Source organism: Corythoichthys intestinalis, chromosome 19 (assembly GCF_030265065.1).
Source record: "Corythoichthys intestinalis isolate RoL2023-P3 chromosome 19, ASM3026506v1, whole genome shotgun sequence".
NCBI lineage: Eukaryota > Metazoa > Chordata > Actinopteri > Syngnathiformes > Syngnathidae > Corythoichthys > Corythoichthys intestinalis.
Window position 1 is genome coordinate 22,776,790 of NC_080413.1, and position 18,854 is coordinate 22,795,643.

Sequence of the window (18,854 nt, forward strand, 5' to 3'; positions counted from 1 at the left end):
CCATTGTAGATTTGGCTTTATGTTTTGGATCATTGTCCTGTTGGAAGATAAATCTCCGTCTCAGTCTCAGGTCTTGTGCAGATAACAACAGGTTTTCTTCCAGAATGTTCCTGTATTTGGCTGCATCCATCTTCCCGTCAATTTTAACCATCTTCCCTGTCCCTGCTGAAGAAAAGCAGGCCCAAACCATGATGCTGCCACCACCATGTTTGATAGTGGGGATGGTGTGTTCAGGGTGATGAGCTGTGTTGCTTTTACACCAAACATATCGTTTTGCATTGTGGCCAAAAAGTTCAATTTTGGTTTCATCTGACCAGAGCACCTTCTTCCACATGTTTGGTGTGTCTCCCAGGTGGCTTGTGGCAAACTTTATACGAGACTTTTTATGGATATCTTTGAGAAATGGCTTTCTTCTTGCCACTCTTCCATAAAGGCCAGATTTGTGCAGTGTACGACTGATTGTTGTCCTATGGACAGACTCTCCCACCTCAGCTGTAGATCTCTGCAGTTCATCCAGAGTGATCATGGGCCTCTTGGCTGCATCTCTGATCAGTTTTCTCCTTGTTTGAGAAGAAAGTTTGGAAGGACGGCCGGGTCTTGGTAGATTTGCAGTGCTCTGATGCTCCTTCCATTTCAATATGATGGCTTGCACAGTGCTCCTTGAGATGTTTAAAGCTTGGGAAATCTTTTTGTATCCAAATCCGGCTTTAAACTTCTCCACAACAGTATCTCGGACCTGCCTGGTGTGTTCCTTGGTTTTCATAATGCTCTCTGCACTTTAAACAGAACCCTGAGACTATCACAGAGCAGGTGCATTTATACGGAGACTTGATTACACACAGGTGGATTCTATTTATCATCATCGGTCATTTAGGACAACATTGGATCATTCAGAGATCCTCACTGAACTTCTGGAGTGAGTTTGCTGCACTGAAAGTAAAGGGGCCGAATAATATTGCACGCCCCACTTTTCAGTTTTTTATTTGTTAAGAAAGTTTAAATTATCCAATAAATGTTGTTCCACTTCACGATTGTGTCCCACTTGTTGTTGATTCTTGACAAAAAAATTAAATTTCATATCTTTATGTTTGAAGCCTGAAATGTGGCGAAAGGTTGCAAGATTCAAGGGGGCCGAATACTTTTGCAAGGCACTGTATATACATAGTATATATCTATCTATATTGATCTATATCTATATCTATATCTATATATACAGTATATATATATATATATATATATATATATTAGGGCTGTCAAAATTATCGCGTTAACGGGCGGTCATTAATTTTTTAAATTAATCACGTTAAAATATTTGCCGCAATTAACGCACTTGCCCCGCTCAGACAGGTTTAAAAGACAGTACAGAGAAATGCCCACATGTTAATTGTGTTTTATGGAGTTTTGCCGCCCTCTGCTGGCGCTTGGGTGCGACTGATTTTATAGGCTTCAGCACCCATGAGCATTGTGTAAGTAATTATTGACCTCAACAATGGCGGGCTACTAGTTTATTTTTTGATTGAAATTTTTACAAATTTTATTAAAACGAAAACATTAAGAGGGGTTTTAATATAAAATTTCTATAACATGTACTAACATTTATCTTTTAAGAACTACAAGTCTTTCTATCCATGGATCGCTTTAACAGAATGTTAATAATGTTAATGCCATCTTGTTGATTTATTGTTATAATAAACCAATACAGTCCCTATGTACCATATGTTGAATGTATATATCCATCTTGTGTCTTATCTTTCCATTCCAACAACAATTTACAGAAAAATATGGCATATCTTATAGATGGTTTGAATTGCGATTAATTACGATTAATTAACTTTAATCAACTCGATTAAAATGTTTTATATATATATACAGTATATATATCTTTCCAATGTTAAATCTGAATAAATACATTGAACACACAAAAAAATAAAATAAACCGAGGTAAATCATTTAAAACTTTTCCACCCTTAACGTGACCCATAATCTGATTGCCCAAATATTCTCAATTTCACTCTTTTCAGCAATTTTGAAGGGACGTCCAGAGTAGTGGTACTGTCGTTGTGCAATATTTTCTCCACTTGATGATAACTGTCCTCATTGTGTTCAATGATGAATATAATGCCCTTTTCTTTTGTTGCCTTGACTGACACATTTGAACAATAACGTCTTTCGTTATTATAGAAGCGCTCTCCTGCAAGATGGGACTTCAAAGGTTTTAGGAATACCCTACTAGAGGTGAACTTTACGTGACTCCTACTTAACATGAATTTGAATTTGGTTTACTCTAAACACAGCCACTTCTCCTGATAGTGTGTGCAACCTCATCGTCTCAATTGTTTATTTAAAAGAAATCAAAAGATTTTTTATTAACATTTTTTCACACATAACTTCTGCATGTTAAATCCCAATAATGGTAGAAATGCTTTTTACATGTTCAATCTTTATGTATATCACAAAAAGCATTTAAACAAGGAGCTGTATAAATTTTATTTCCACAATGGAGACACTTAACTAACAGCCATACGTTTCGGAATGTGTGCGAAAGCTTGAGCACATGAAGGAAAAAAAATCAAACCCCACAGTGGAAGGCAGGACTAACCTCTGCTACATGCTGCAATGTAACATATTTAATGATTAAAATTGTATGCGCTACAGTCATTGCACAATTTAAGCATTAGTGAGGATATGAGATATTGTTGGGGAAAAAGAAATGAAAACCAGAAGAAAGAGACACAAGCAAGTATTATAATGTGGGAACAGGCAAACACATGCACACACAAAATCCAGTCCGCTACAGTGTTATAACAATGTATTTTTTATAGCGTCTCAGCCCCAATGTGTGTGCCAGATTAAAATAAAGCGACAGATTATAAAGAATACATTCCAGAAAAGCTCTAAATGACATTCCACAAACCATGTTGAGAGGAATAAGTTTGTTTTTGATTACATGTTTTTCCCTAATTACCAGAAAGAAGACATGAGTGTTTTTTTTTGTTGTTGTTTTTTTTTTTAAAGCCATAACTCAAACTGGGTGAGATGACACATCAGTGCAACTCTGTGGTGCAGCTGAAGCTTCTTCCCTAATGCCTCATCACAGCAGTGCAAAAATGTTGGAAGCTGCTGCACTCTTGTGGACGACATAGTGATGTACTGTAATGTATGTTAATCCTGAATGCAGCTGACAAAAACGAAAAAAAAAAAAAAAAAAAAAAAATCCCCAGGACTGCATAAGCAATGAATAAACTATCCATAAATTAAAGTAATAAAAAACTCAAACTGTACAATTTTACCAGTTGATAACACTGAGGTATTATTTGCAATGTTTTTGTCTTTTGTTGACCTAAAATTTTACGCCGATTGAATCTATCGCACACAACACGTCATTTTTGCTCATTAATATTCATGATGTTAGCAACTGTTGCTAGGGGGGGTCAATCTCGCGTTTGTCCCTCATCATAGATGCATGTAAATAGTGTACGAACGAGATGTTTACTCAGCTAAACCTACAAATTCTGCCCGTAAATTATGTCTCTGGTGCAAAATTCACCGGTAAAGTTGTGGAAGAACATACAAATGTTCAGGTAAAGAGATGGCTTGAGTGATAGAAATGAAAAAGCCGACCTGATCCAGAGGTAGCTTTTTTATCGACACCTTTTTCTTGTGTGCACTGCCTTACGCCACTGACAATGACATTCTCCTATTTTAACAAGCTATCCTTTACCATCATATGCCCTGTCTTTCTTATATATATTATCCTCTGGTTGTCTCTGACCTTTTTTGGGGGTAATTTATATTGCTATTTTTGTGTAGCGATTGCAAATGCTACTCAGTGAAAGCCAACGAACACTTTTAATCTTTTCATTGATAACAAATATTAACTCTATTAATTTATTTACGCGTCCCCCTTACTAAGGTTGTTTCTTTACAACAGAAAATATAAAGCTGTTAAATCTGGAGCCTACCTGTTGGCATAAATAGGCTTACTATACAAAAAGACCAATGCCAAACATGGCTAATTTCTTTCAACATCCATATTTTAGAAAAATAGGCCTACATGACTGTTATATATGAAATATAAACAAAAAACAAAATATAGCGCGCTGGATTCAGCCATGTTAAATGAGCTATGCCACATTCACTGTTGCCACTAGAGGGCAGTGTATCCACACAAATCAATAAAAATGCAAACACTTTGGAAACAAACCATTACAACGCCATTCTATTTAAACAAATCCTCAAAGCAGCAAAATTTGATTAGAAGGTTTTTTCTAATCAAATTACTCGAGTTAATTGATGAATTGTTGCAGCATTAATTCCAACCCACATTAACAAGTAATCGTATCCTTTTTTCAATAGGCGACTAACACATGTTATTCGCTTGAAAAACCTAACTGAACAAAAAGAGCACCTGTTTCGTAGAGTCCCATTGGTCACAATGAGGTCGTCTCCAGCCGTGTCTTTCTTGTTATTGTGGTAAAAGAGCAGTATAAATTCTCTAGGTAGTCCTAAAGGTCTTGAACACACACAAAGTGCAAATCACCCATCTCCTCCACTCCAACATGATTTGTATGCTAAACAAGTGAAGTTGCACATCATTGTTTTTGCCATTTGCTCTTCTTGACACATCTGTTCCCAGCACAGCTCAACTGATATGACGGGAAAAGATATGACAGTCTGCTGGGGCACAGCAGGACAGAGGGACGCTGCAATGTGCAATAAAAGTGTCATTTTTCACCTCCTCTATAAACAGCTCGTAATGTTGAGATGAGCCATTGCCTATTATGGGCTCCATTCAGCCGGTGACATCAGTAAACAGAGCAGGAGAGCTCTACATGAGCGCCTCGTCTGGAGTCTGGACTAGCTCGGCCCTTCGTAACCCAGGTAGACAAGGTGCTTGTTATGATTGAGCTTGCATGGGAACAGAGGACGCTCGAACACTTATCGAGCAGCCTTGTGAGGCACAAACTGTGTTCGGGGTCGGGAAGCTTGGATGTGAATATTACAGAGGTTATGGGACAGGTTTATTACTTTGACGAACACCATTTCTCTGTGAGGGCTTAGGTGGGAGGACAAGACAGCTTTGATTGCAGCACAAAGAGAGGCTGCTTGAATTCTTTACTCTGCCGCGTGACTTTTGAGTCACCCTTCGGAGTGTGCATCTTCACCAAATGAGCGTTCATCTTAGGTGCCCGCGGTTCAGCCAGCAGTCACAGGCCTTGATTGGCACAGGAGTGAAAGGGGGCAGGAGGTTTGGTGGAAATATTGTAACTAAGTTCATAGACTTCACCATCAGTTGACAAGACAGCTCCCACAGACATTGCGCCACGCCTTCCAGTAGGGGGCCGACCCAGGCAGAACGTTGTGTTGGGTTTTACCGTGATAAACTCCAACACACGCTGCGTTCTAACGCCGGATTTGGGTGGAAATAGGACGAAGGTTAAACTGCATACAAGCAGGCAGGAGTGTCTCAAGAGCGATTTGGTCGAGGATTCAAGGTAATTATTATATCATTAGCACCATGGATGCACTTTGGAATGTTGTGAAAAAAATCAATGGATAAAATTAGTGTAACTTTGGCTTGACTGTTTTACGTTCATATTTGTAGAAATTCCGTGATTTAAGCATTTATTTACAAGAATATTCAACTTAAAAAGCTCTTTGTTTTGTGACGAACCGCCATGTTGGATTTTTTTATCTCTACACAATATACACAATAGCGGAATTCAACCTAAATAAGTTGTGACTGTACAAAGAAAAATGCAAATTTGGCTTCTGTTGACTAAAATTAAGATGATTATGCATGCTTTCCTCAAGTATTAAGTTTCTGATGTGAAAATTGAGTGATTTATTAGCTGTTGTAAACTTGCACTAAATTATAAAAAAAATTAAGTTGCTATTTTGGGTAAAAACTTCTATGATATGTTAAATGTTGCTATTGATCCTGAAAATATAGGGGATTATCTCTGCATTTGGTGATTTTTGTGCATTTTATAGCCATTTTAAGTTTTGTTATACTTGTATAAAAAGATAATTAGGATTTTATTAGGGAATGACTGAATTTTCGCTGCTCATGGAGACTCATATATGCCTAAAAGAGGTTACTGTTGTAGTTTTGGTTTTGAAAATAGGTCCCCTACGGATCAGCGCAGGCCCCGTGTCCCGTCAACTGATAGTGAAGTCTATGCTAAGTTGACATACTTGAGGGCCATTCATTGACAATTATATATTTTGGATGAGTCAGACCAAAACATAAAACAAGACACATAATAAACATAGACACTATTAATATTATTTCAAATAGACTTAGCTTACTGTACATGCTAATTACTACTTCTTATCTTATGGTTCAAAATGATGTAAAAACAGTTTGTTAAAGATAAGAATTATTATCTAAAAAAAAAAAAAAAATATATATATATATATATATATATATATATTGCACAGTACTGTATATTTTTATTATATTATGTATATACAGGATATACTGTATGTATATATTTTCCCCAAGTGGAAGCTTCCATGATCCTAATAAATTTAATAATGAAAAAAAATATATACAGTACTTTGCAAAAGTCTGAGACAGGTGTCCTGCCTAAAACTTTTGCACAGTACTGTATATAAATATGTTAGGTAGGGCTGTCAAAATTATCGCGTTAACGGGCGGTAATTAATTTTTTAAATTAATCATGTTAAAATATTTGACGCAATTAACGCACGTGCCCCGCTCAAACAGATTAAAATGACAGCAGAGTGTAATGTCCGCTTGTTACTTGTTTTTTGGTGTTTGGCGCCCTCTGCTGGCGCTTGGGTCCAACTGATTTTATGGCTTTCAGCACCATGAGTGTGCATGGTGTAATTACTGACATCAACAATGGCGAGCTACTAGTTTATTTTTTGACTGAAAAATTTTCAAATTTTAATAAAACCAAAACGTTTAGAGGGGTTTTAATATAAAATTTCTATAACTTGTACTAACATTTATCTTTTAAGAACTACAAGTCTTTCTATCCATGGATCGCTTTAAGAGAATGTTAATAATGTCAATGCTATCTTGTTGATTTATTGTTGTAATAAACTAATACAGTACTTATGTACCGTATGTTGAATGTATATATCCGTCTTGTGTCTTATCTTTCCATTCCAACAATAATTTACAGAAAAATATGGCATATTTTATAGATGTTTGAATTGCGATTAATTACGATTAATTAATTTTTAAGCTGTAATTAACTCGATTAAAAATTGTAATCGTTTGACAGCCCTAATATATATATATATAATAAAAATTGAATACCTAAAAGTCCAAACAAACACTTCCCATCAGGTGTGTCATGGCACTTTATTGTTCTGAGAGATCAACGTTTTATCTGAGAAATGAACCAATTCCACATAATCGCCACACATTATTATCTATTTACTAAAAGTAATGTATCTTTGCTCATCTATCTTTGCCAGACATACAGTACAATGACAGGTAGAACAATCAAATACTCTTCTACTGAATCACAGAAGGTACTATTAAATTCATTAATTCGTTTCATTTATTAAAGTTACAATTTACTGTTGGCATTCTTGCAAAATACAGACGCAAATTTACATAAAGAAATGCCATCCTGTTCACAACTGAAGCACTGCAATGTACATTTTGCCTAAGACTTCAACATGGTCGCTGGCTGGTTGTGAAGGGAAAAAAAGACTCAATTCAGTTCTGCGGCAAAAATAATCAAACAAATAACTATTAATATAGCCTTTATTATCTCTTTAAAGGGCAATTTATTGATAAGGTATAACTCTCGTAAAGAGTTTACCCAATTGTAAATGGAGAGAAAGGGGAAACTGCCCTCTTGCGTACAACAGGAGGACTGCAAGTTAAATACAGTACTTGCATGCAGTTCGTGACTATTCAACTGTTTTACACATCCTTGAAGTGAATATTGACTACTTAGGATAAATTGCAGTCTTCCCCCTTATTAAAAAAAATAATGGAAAAAATCCCTCGAAAAGAAGGTAAAAATACTGAGCATAACAGGAGAAAATAAATGCTCAGAACAAATAACACTTAGAAAAATAGACAAAAAAAAAAAAAAAAAAAAAAAAAAAAAAGAAAAACAGAGGCGAAAGTCAAAATAACGACAGTTTGACACTTGAAACAGAATCAAGGGCATAGGTTTGCATAGGGACGGTAGGGACATAACACTAGCAACTTTTCAGGATGCTCAAATTGTCCCCACCAACTTTTAAGCAACCTTATTTGCATATGATAATAAGTTCAGTTATATAGGTAATTTTGTGTTATTTTGTCTGTTCAAATGTTGTAAGGATAAAATTGACCCTACAATTATGAAGTGATTTGTTTTCATTATGTTCAGACTAGGGCTGTCAAACGATTAAAAATTTTAATCGAGTTAATCACAGCTTAAAAATTAATTAATCGAAATTAATCGCAATTCAAACCATCTCTAAAATATGCCATATTTTTCTGTAAATTATTGTTGGAATGGAAAGATAAGACAAGACGGATGTATACATTCAACATACTGTACATGAGTACTGTATTTGTTTATTATAACAATAAATTCACAAGACGGCATTAACATTATAAACATTCTTTCTGTGAAAGGGATCCACGGATAGCAAGACTTGTGATTCTTAAAAGATAAATGTGAGTACAAGTTTGATAGTTTGTATATTGTGACTAAATATTGCCATCTAGTGTATTTGTTGAGCTGAACGAAATATTTGAATAGAGTTCGACCAACGTCTGAGTATTATTTTGCATAGCTATTTTGACTGGGAATGCCAGTTCCCTTTGCATTGAGCACTTTTCTTTTTGTGAACATTATTTTTTTTGAGAGATAGGAATATTATTTTTGTTGTGCTTTCATTAAATGATACTGTAGCGACTTAACTGTTCTTAACTGCCCAAATGCATGATGGGAAGTTGGGCAACCATGACTGTCAGTGGTGGCTGCAAATGGTATATCTTCTCTGCGTTGTGTTCAATACAGGGTGTTAAGAAAAAGACAATCTCCTCTAAGTCTTCCCCACATCGCTCGCCACAATAGTTATAATTTTTGTGGAAGAGATCCCAAAGCTTATACCAATAATAGCGCGGCTCCAATGAATGCCTGTATCCCCTCCACTCGCTTGTCTCTGCCTCTTAGCTCTCAATGTACAGAAAACGGCACCATTGTAGTCTGTTTTCGGCAATGCGTGAGTGGGTCGTTCCGCGCATGCGCTAAATGCGTTAAATATTTTTACATGATTAATTAAAAAAGTTAATAACCGCCCGTTAACGCGATAATTTTGACAGCCCTAGTTCAGACTTACAGTACATATACCTCTTTTCACTTGCTGAATGTGCAGGTCCATTTTTTCCCCCCTGAAATACATGTTTGATTGGCTGACTACTTACATTTAATTAAAATGTATTTTTTTGTTTTCTACATTATTTATTTTGAAATATTTTTATTTGCAGCCTAAGCAGACATTTTTCCAGATAATCATACACTGATCATACTTAAGGTAAAAAGTTTGTAGGTAACTATGTTAATATAATTTATGTTCAAATACTGCAATTTAAATTTGCTAAAACAATCCAGACATTTATTCCGAACGTTTTCAAAAATATTTCTATTGTAGTTTTTGAAAACAAAGGTTTGAATCGAGCGATGTATCACCTGAGCAATACACATGAAAATTAGTATAAGTCAATACAGATTTATTTTGCATTGATCATTTAGCCTATCAATTAATTAGGTTCAAATTCGTGAGAAATGTAGCCCCTACACCCGATCACTCAATCGGTTTGGCCTTATTAATGTCCCGCCCCCAGCAAAAAGTGTATATGCAGGTTATGTTGTTATACCGTCCCTACCATAGGCGGAGTTTGACTTTTAGGGCAGGGGGGGGCACAACATGTTGATGACCCCATAACACAGTGTCAGCAATAAAATGAACTTACAAGAATATTTAGAATAATTAGTTGAAAATAAGTGTTTTTTTCCCATCATTTTTTAGAGGAATTCTAAATCATGCTGCTTAGGACAGCTATACTTTTTCGCCAAGATCGTCATCCATTGAATATGGTACCCCCGCAGGTATTCTGTCAAATTTTCCACCCCATCAGAAATTGCAACTTGTGTTAAAAATGGACGCGAATACAGCGGTTACAAAGTAAACACTACAAACTTTTTAAAAAAAATAAAGGAATATTTAATTACGTTTGATCATGGACGGACATGTAGAAAAAATCTCCTCAGACACATCCTGCCATGTTAGCTGCACACAACAACTGCACGCCGCTCTCTCGCTGTTAAGCATTAATTTACGCCATATTAGTGTTTAACATGTATGTTTACATGTTACTTGTTTAATTAGCACCTGTGAACAGCATTAAGAGTCCAGCTGAATGTAAAAGAGGACTTATTCACTGCCACAACGGCTTTGGGAGCAAAATATTATAAGGGTGCAAAATTTGACATGACACCGGTAGTGGCTCTGTTATACAACTAGCGTCTCTAGTGGGGCAAATTGAAACTCCGTTCACCATTTTGGCGGTGCTCTCTGGTTTTTCATGGTCCACATTTTCAATCCTTGGTTCTTGCTCAGTAGTTGTTATCGCTTTTGAAAGCTTAGGTTTGAAAAAAATACATATATGGCGGAAAACACAGACAATACTTAAAAAGCAGTTTCTACTCTTGCACTCCTCTTTAAAAGAAACTGCAGTATTTTATGCCAAAAGAATTGTTGTGTTTGATAGAACAATATGTCTATATGCTGCCATAGCAGATTCATGGCGCATTAAGCCCCCAAACTATTTTTAATGTGTCCGTTTTACCCCAGAAACCCCAATTTACAGACGTTGCGCAACCGCTTTGGTTTCAACCCAGCCATAAAACGAAGGTAATTAATTATATCTATTATTCATAATGTCTGTCATTTTTAGCTTTGAATCATTAATTGATGTCTAATATTACAAGATGGCATTACCATTATTAACATTCTGTTAAAGCGATCCATGGATAGAAAGACTTGTAGTTCTTAAAAGATAAATGTTAGTACAAGTTATAGAAATTTTATATTAAAACCCCTCTTAATGTTTTGGTTTGACTAAAATTTGTCAAATTTTCAATCAAAAAATGAACTAGTAGCCCGCCATTGTTGATGCCAATAATTACTTACACAATGCTCATGGGTGCTGAAGCCTATGAAATCAGTCGCACCGAAAAACACAACAAGTACACATTACACTGTGATGTCATTTTAATGTTTGAGCGGGGCATGTGCTTTAATTGCATCAAATATTTTGACGTGATTAATTTAAAAAAATTAATTACCGCCCGTTAACGCAATAATTTTGACAGCCCTATTATAAATGTCTGTCATTTTTAGCTTTGAATCATTAATTGATGTCTAATATTTAAAAAAAAAACGACTTTAAAAAATTATTCACTCGCATATTTTAAACTTTTAAACAAATTACGTCACAATGAAAATAATGGTGTCTGTAAAAAAGTCACGGATATCTACCTCATAACTATCACTTAATTGTATTTTCATTTGTTACTGTCGCATTTTCTCCGAAATGTTAGACGATAAATAATCGATCCAAACAAAAGAAAAATTGAAAGAAAATGTTTAAAAGGGTTAAATATATGAAAAAGAAAATCTTGACCACTCCTTGATGTCTGCGATTTCTGCATCGCGATGTCTTGACACTCAGTGATCATGCAAAATGGAGTATTTGGATCGAAACAAGGTTAGTATGCGATAATATCTCGTTAAAGTCATGACGTCTGTAATTCTGCTCTCGCATGCTCTCACCTCCAGATAGGGTTTTGCTGTTAAAAATTTTTTTTTTTAATGCCATCCTTTTCAAAAATTTTCTTCCCCCAGAAAATTGAGATTTTAAGCTTTCCGATGATGTATCACACATGCATATCGGACAATTTTGAAAGTTGGCCAAATTGGGGGTCTCAGAGCGGAACTTCATGTCACTTGAGTGTTTTCCGCCATATCCATCTTGCCTCTTCGTTCCTCAGGTAGTTTTGGCTAAGCAAAGCAAACGACCGTCTAAGGTGCTAGTTGTGTTACTTTGCATTTGTGGGTTTCTTGAATAAGACAACTTACTGAAAAAGTTGATGTTTTTTACTGACAGATCTTTAGTTACAGAGCAGAAGAGAGGCGTCAACATTAACTGTTCACTGGCGGGCTTTTTATCAGCTGTCTTGAACTCGCTGCGTATCTCTGACTTCCGTGTGCTGTGACGAGCAGACATTATTAATCGAACATGAAGATACAATTTGCTCATATCATTACAATAGTCATATGATCAGTTCGAAAAATAATTTTTGACTCATTATAATTTTTTTGTTCATTTCATTCACTTTTATAAACAATATTTTACCGGAATTTTTAAAATTCTAAAATCATATATATGAAAGTCAATTACATGCAATGATACTTTTTGGATCATGTGCTGAGTGCATGGGGTGGCACTGCAAAATTCCCAACAATTAAGACCACCTATTTTAAGCGTTAAAACAACAGATCAACTTCACTGGCTGCACAAGTGGAGGCCACTAATGTCTTCTGTCCTGCTGTTAGGAGAGCAGTATGATGGATTCAACTGACCCGCTTGCCAAATTCACAATTCTGTTCCACATTGCCGAGTGCATCAAACCTGTCGTATCGTTTTAACTGCTTTTCAACTGATCTTTTTTCCCATTCTGCCTGAATGTTGGATCCACCTTGTTCCATTCCTTAGCCCTTTGCTCATTTGACACTAAAACTGACATCATGCCCAATGTAATGGATGTGAGGACAATGAAATGTTTCATTTTTTTAAAACGAGAAGCCTTTTGGGACAATGATGGATTCAACGAATATGACATCTGATAAAATGCATCTTGGTCTTTTTTTTGAGTGCGAGGAAAGATTACGTCATTCTTTTGGATTTTATTTACAATAACAGATTAACGGTAACTAGAGTAGTTTATCATTTCTGATGATAATTGTGCTTATTCTATGTAATGTGTGTATTGTTCCTTCCCTGTCATTTATATCACTTTGGAGTAATTAGTAATTGAAACTTTCATCTTAAAAATCAGTTTAATTGCTTGTACTGTAATGAAATAGTCATGGAATGCCTTCCTATTCATCAACTGTGAAATGACACAAACAAATAAATCTTTTGTTTTCTGCCTTTTTCTGAAAATTCCTATGTGGATGAGCTGTTTTGAATTCATGCCCCCAGTTGCGTAATGACGTCAAAGCCAAATGTATGAAGTGCTGTCTTTTAATCTTTGTACTGATGTTGCCGTTAAGCGAGGAAAAAGCATGCTAAATAATAATGACACCTATTTTAGTTGCTTATTTCAGATGCTCTTGTAAGCAGATGTTGGGAAAGCGTTGACCCACCCACCAGACTAACGTGGGCTCACCCGCATGATCGCACTGGGTGGCAAGGCTTTGGCACGCCACTGGAAAGCATTACTTCTTCATAGTGTTAATGGACTTACTTAACTCCCGGGCCTTGACTGGTGTTTTCCACTGAATTAAAGTGTCAGGGGCCACAAATCAGCGGGGATAACTGTAGGCCCTTGTTGGCTCAATTTTTTTCTCCACCGGACGCATGAAACACGAGCCTTTAAACCGACCTAGTGCTAAAGAGGCCCAGTTTGTACTTCCGTTTATTCCAATATGGAAGCTGTCACGGGTTCATACAGCACCTCCACACATCCTTATATGACAGCCATCTTCCAACAAGCCCACAAATTAGTATTTCATGCACATGTTATACTTATTTCCTGTATGCATATCAGTTTCTCTTGTGTACTTTATACAATACCTATTTTGTGGCCACAAGTGAGTATTTTGTGGCAACAAATGTTGTATTGCGGCCATAATTTATTTCTTTTCACGTCTTGTATGTTTTTTTTTTTCTGTTTGAAATGTCCAATTTTGTGATTTTGTTGCGTGCGTCTTTGACATGCGACTGAATTCAAAGTTTACTTTTGGCTTCTCCTAACACATGCAGCAACACACAAATTTCCAATACACCTTTAAGTTATATATATATCTATATGTTGGAAAACACTCAGGTGACTTAAAGTTCCGCTCTGAGACCCCCAATTTGGCCAAAATTGTCCTATATGCAAGTGAGATACATCATAGGAAAAGCTTACAAGCTTAAAATATCAATTTTTGGGGGGATGAAAAATTTTTAACAGGAGGGCATTTAAAAACCAAAACAAAAAATTTAAACAGCAAAACCCTAACTGGAGGTGAGAGCATGAGTGAGCAGAATTAAAGACGCCACGATTTTAACGAGATATTATCGCTCTTTTTGATCTAAAAACTCCATGTAGCATGTATCACCGAGTGTCAATACACAGATGTGAATGGCCAGAGCTGGAATTTTTAGGGATTTTATGGGTGAAACATGGTAATATAACAAGGGTCGCGATGCAGAAATTGCAGACATCAAGGAGTGGTCTAGATTTTCTTTTTCATATATATTTACCCTTTTAAATGTTTTTTGTTTTTCCATTTTTTCTTTTTTGGATCGATTATTTATCATCTAAAATATTGGAGAAAATGCAACAGTAACAAAAAAAAAAAAAAAACTTAACCGATAGTTATGAGGTAGATATCCGTGGCTTTTTTACGGACACCATTTTTTTCATTGTGACGTAATTTTTTTAAAAGTTTAAAATATCTGAGTGAATAATTTTTTAAAGTCGTTTTTTTTTTTTTAAAACAAAATATTAGACATCAAATAATGATTCAAAGCTAAAAATGACAGACATTTATAATAGGGCTGTCAAAATTATCGCTTTAACGGGCGGTAATTAATTTTTAAAATTTATCACGTTAAAATATTTGACGCAATTAATGCACATGCCCCGCTCAAACATTAAAATGACTGCACCGTGTAATGTGTACTTGTTGTGCTTTTCGGTGCGACTGATTTTATAGGCTTCAGCACCCATGAGCATTGTGTAAGTAATTATTGGCATCAACAATGGAAGGCTACTAGTCTATTTTTTGATTGAAAATTTTACAAATTTTATTCAAACAAAAACATTAAGAGGGGTTTTAATATAAAATTTCTATAACGTGTACTAACATTTATCTTTTAAGAACTACAAGTCTTTCTATCCATGGATTGCTTTAACAGAATGTTAATAATGGTAATACCATCTTGTTGATTTATTGTTATAATAAACAAAGCACTTATGTACAGTATGTTGAATGTATATATCCATCTTGTGTCTCATCTTTCCATTCCAACAATAATTTAAAGAAAAATATGGCATATTTTATAGATGGTTTGAATTTAATCGTTTGACACCCCTAATTTATAATAATAAAGAGAATTACTTACCTTCTTTTTATGGCTGGGTTGAAACAAAAGCGGTTGCATGATGTCTGTAAACGGGCGTTTCCAGGTTAAAACAGACAAATTTAAAATAGTTCGGGGGCACTTATTGCACCATGAATCTGCTATGGCAGCATATTGACATATTGTTCTATCAAACATAACAGTTATTTTAGCTTGAGATACAGCAGTTTATTTTAAAAAGGGGTGCAAGAGCAGAAACGGCTTTTTCAGCCTTGTCTGCTTTTTCTGCCATATATATATATATATATATATATATATATATATATATATATATATATATATATATATATATATATAATTGTCCTATATGCATGTGTGCTACTGTACATCATTGTAAAGCTTAAACTCTCAATTTTCTGTGAACAGGAGGGCATTTAAAGATTTTTTTGAAACCCCTAAACCCTAGCTCGAGGTGAGAGCATGAGAGAGCGTGATTAAAAACACCATGATTTTAATGAGATATTAACGTACTTATCTTGTTTCGATCCAAAAACTCAGTGTAGCAAGTCTCACCAAGTGTCAAGACACAGCAGTGAATGGCCACAGCCGGACTTTTTGGTGATTTTATGGGCGAAACACGGTAATATAACAAGGGTCGCAATGCAGAAAACAGAGACATCAAGGAGTAATCGAGATTTTCTTTTTCAACTATTTACCCTTTAAAACATTCCCCCCCACCCCCAATTGTTCCTTGTTTGGATCGATTATTTATCATCTAAATTATCAGGGGGATACAATTAAGCAATAGTTATGAGGTAGATATCCGTAATCTATTTACAGAAACGGCTTTTTCAGCCTTGTCTGTATTTACCTCCATAATATACAGTGCCTTGCAAAAGTATTCGGCCCCCTTGAACCTTGCAACCTTTCGCCACATTTCAGGCTTCAAACATAAAGATATAAAATTTTAATTTTTTGTCAAGAATCAAGTGGGACACAATCGTGAAGTGGAACAAAATTTATTGGATAATTGAAACTTTTTTAACAAATAAAAAACTGAAAAGTGGGGCGTGCAATATTATTCGGCCCCCTTGCGTTGAAAGTCCGTGTTGCCCAACGACAGCCCCAAAACATCACTGCTCTAGAGGAGATCTGCATGGAGGAATGGGTCAAAATACCAGCAACAGTGTGTGAAAAGTTTGTGAAGAGTTATAGAAAACGTTTGGCCTCTTTTATTGCCAACAAAGGGTACATAACAAAGTATTGAGATGAACTTTTGGTATTGACCAAATACTTATTTTCCACCATGATTTGCAAATAAATTATTTGAAAATCAAACAATGGGATTTTTCCCCCCCCCCCACATTCTGTCTCTCATGGTTGAGGTTTACCCATGTTGACAATTACAGGCCTCTCTAATATTTTCAAGAGGGAGAACTTGCACAATTAGTGGTTGACTAAATACTTATTTACCCCACTGTATGTATCGTCATGCAATCATAACATACACTCTCCTTCACCGTTTTTCTTCAAGTTCTGAGGCAGTTTAAGTGCTGACCACATACCAAATTTTGACTTGCATCTCACTGAAAAGTGCATTGAAAAACTTAACATGTAGTGCGGGGGAAGGGGTTTCTTGCTACAACTTATAAGTCTAAATAGCAAGACAAATAGCAAACATATCCAGTAGCTCACCTCAACTATGTACTGATTAACAACCGGTACCAGGTTAACGCCACCCCTGTCATAGGAAAAAAACAAAACAAGAATCAGCTGACCTCAAGAAAAAGAGCTGACAAGGAGTCTGCGTCAGACCAACATACGCACCTATGTCTTAGTCATCTGAATTATTATGTTCTTTACACACTTACAAAAGAACACGCCTACCTCTCATCTATTCCCCTTGTAGAATTTAGGTAAAACAGCAACATTTATTAAATGAATTGAGTAATTGAAAAATCCCTCGGCATCTGCCTTACAGATGAATTTCCATATTACAGTATTGTGATACTCCCTGTTCACGGCGCTCCTACGCAGCCAAGAAACCCCGTAACCGGATAGCCGGAGGGATTCTACTGCAGCAGATGCAGCTCAGGGAGAGAAGAGTGGTGGAAGATGTGATCACTGCTGAATGTCTCCTGCTAGCGCTCATTCGGGCAGCACATAACTCAGTACTCCATTATCACTTAGACAAAGGGCCACTGGAGGCTGGCAGCAAATGCAACTGCTGCAAGACTATTGCTGGTACAGTAATCAACAGTTACAGCTTTAAACATTTTAATTCTGAATGGGAAACACCTCTAATTACTGTCAAGAACAAAAGGAACAAATTCGTAATAACAAAGATGAGAGAATCTCAGAAGTGTTTATTCGAGTTTGATTTCCCTGGCCGGACATCAGCTTTAATAAGAAGATACTAGAGAACATTGACTTTTTAGCTGTTGGGAGAACTTGCCCACCCATCATGTGTAAAATTAAACAATCAAGTAAATCTTGGTTGCCTGCCAATAGCTAAAAATGTGTTAGCAAGCAAAAAATTCACCCCAGTGATTGTTATTCCTGTGTGTAACAATTAGAGTTGTCGGTATTATGGGGTAGCCAATAATATCGGCCAATAGAAGCATTTTAAAATGATGTCGGAGAATATTGACATTGGTTTTTCATTGACTGTTTTAGGCCAATGGCAGTGCTGTCATGTCTACTTATTGCCTCTCTGTGTTTCTGGTGTTTTGAAGCCCCCCGCTGGCGCTACTTGTAATTAGTTCCAGCACTCTGCTGTCATATGTGAACGCAAGCTCATTGCAAAAAGGAACTGAATGGAGGAGCTAACGTCTGCAGCCAATGTACCATAGCAGTTCTTGCCATCTCTCCACGGTTTTGTACCTGTTTTCCGAAACTTCCAGGTTCGCGGTGAATCAGTAACAGGCACACTTTTGCAAAATAGACAATGTTTATTGATTAGAAAATGCAGAATAAATGAGATTTATTGATTACAATCCCACAAGAGCAAGCAAACACACATCAAAAACAAGAACAAATGGCAACGCTGACGCTAGATTTGAGTTTGTCAATCCCAGAATCCCCGCGTTACCGCTACAGCAAAACAAAATGTCCCTTAGAAATGAAAATCGCTTACCGTGACAAATGAGCGGGGAGCCAAAACACTCCGGTAAGGCGGCGAAGGAAGTCCACCAGCGGGTCACGTACAGATCGCCTGGCTTTGTTCCTTCGCCGCCTTACCGGAGTGTGTTGGCTCCTCGCTCATTTGTCACGGTAAGCGATTTTCATTGCTAAGGGGCATTTCGTTTTGCTGTAACGGTAACGTGGGGATTCTAGGGTTGACAAACTCAAATCTAGCGTCATCGTTGACATTTGTTGATACTTGTTTGCTTGCTCTTGTGTGATTGTAATCAATAAACCTCATTTATTCTGCATTTTCTAATCAAAATAAACATTGTCTATTTTGCAAAAGTGTGCCTCTTACTGATTCACCGCGAACCTGGAA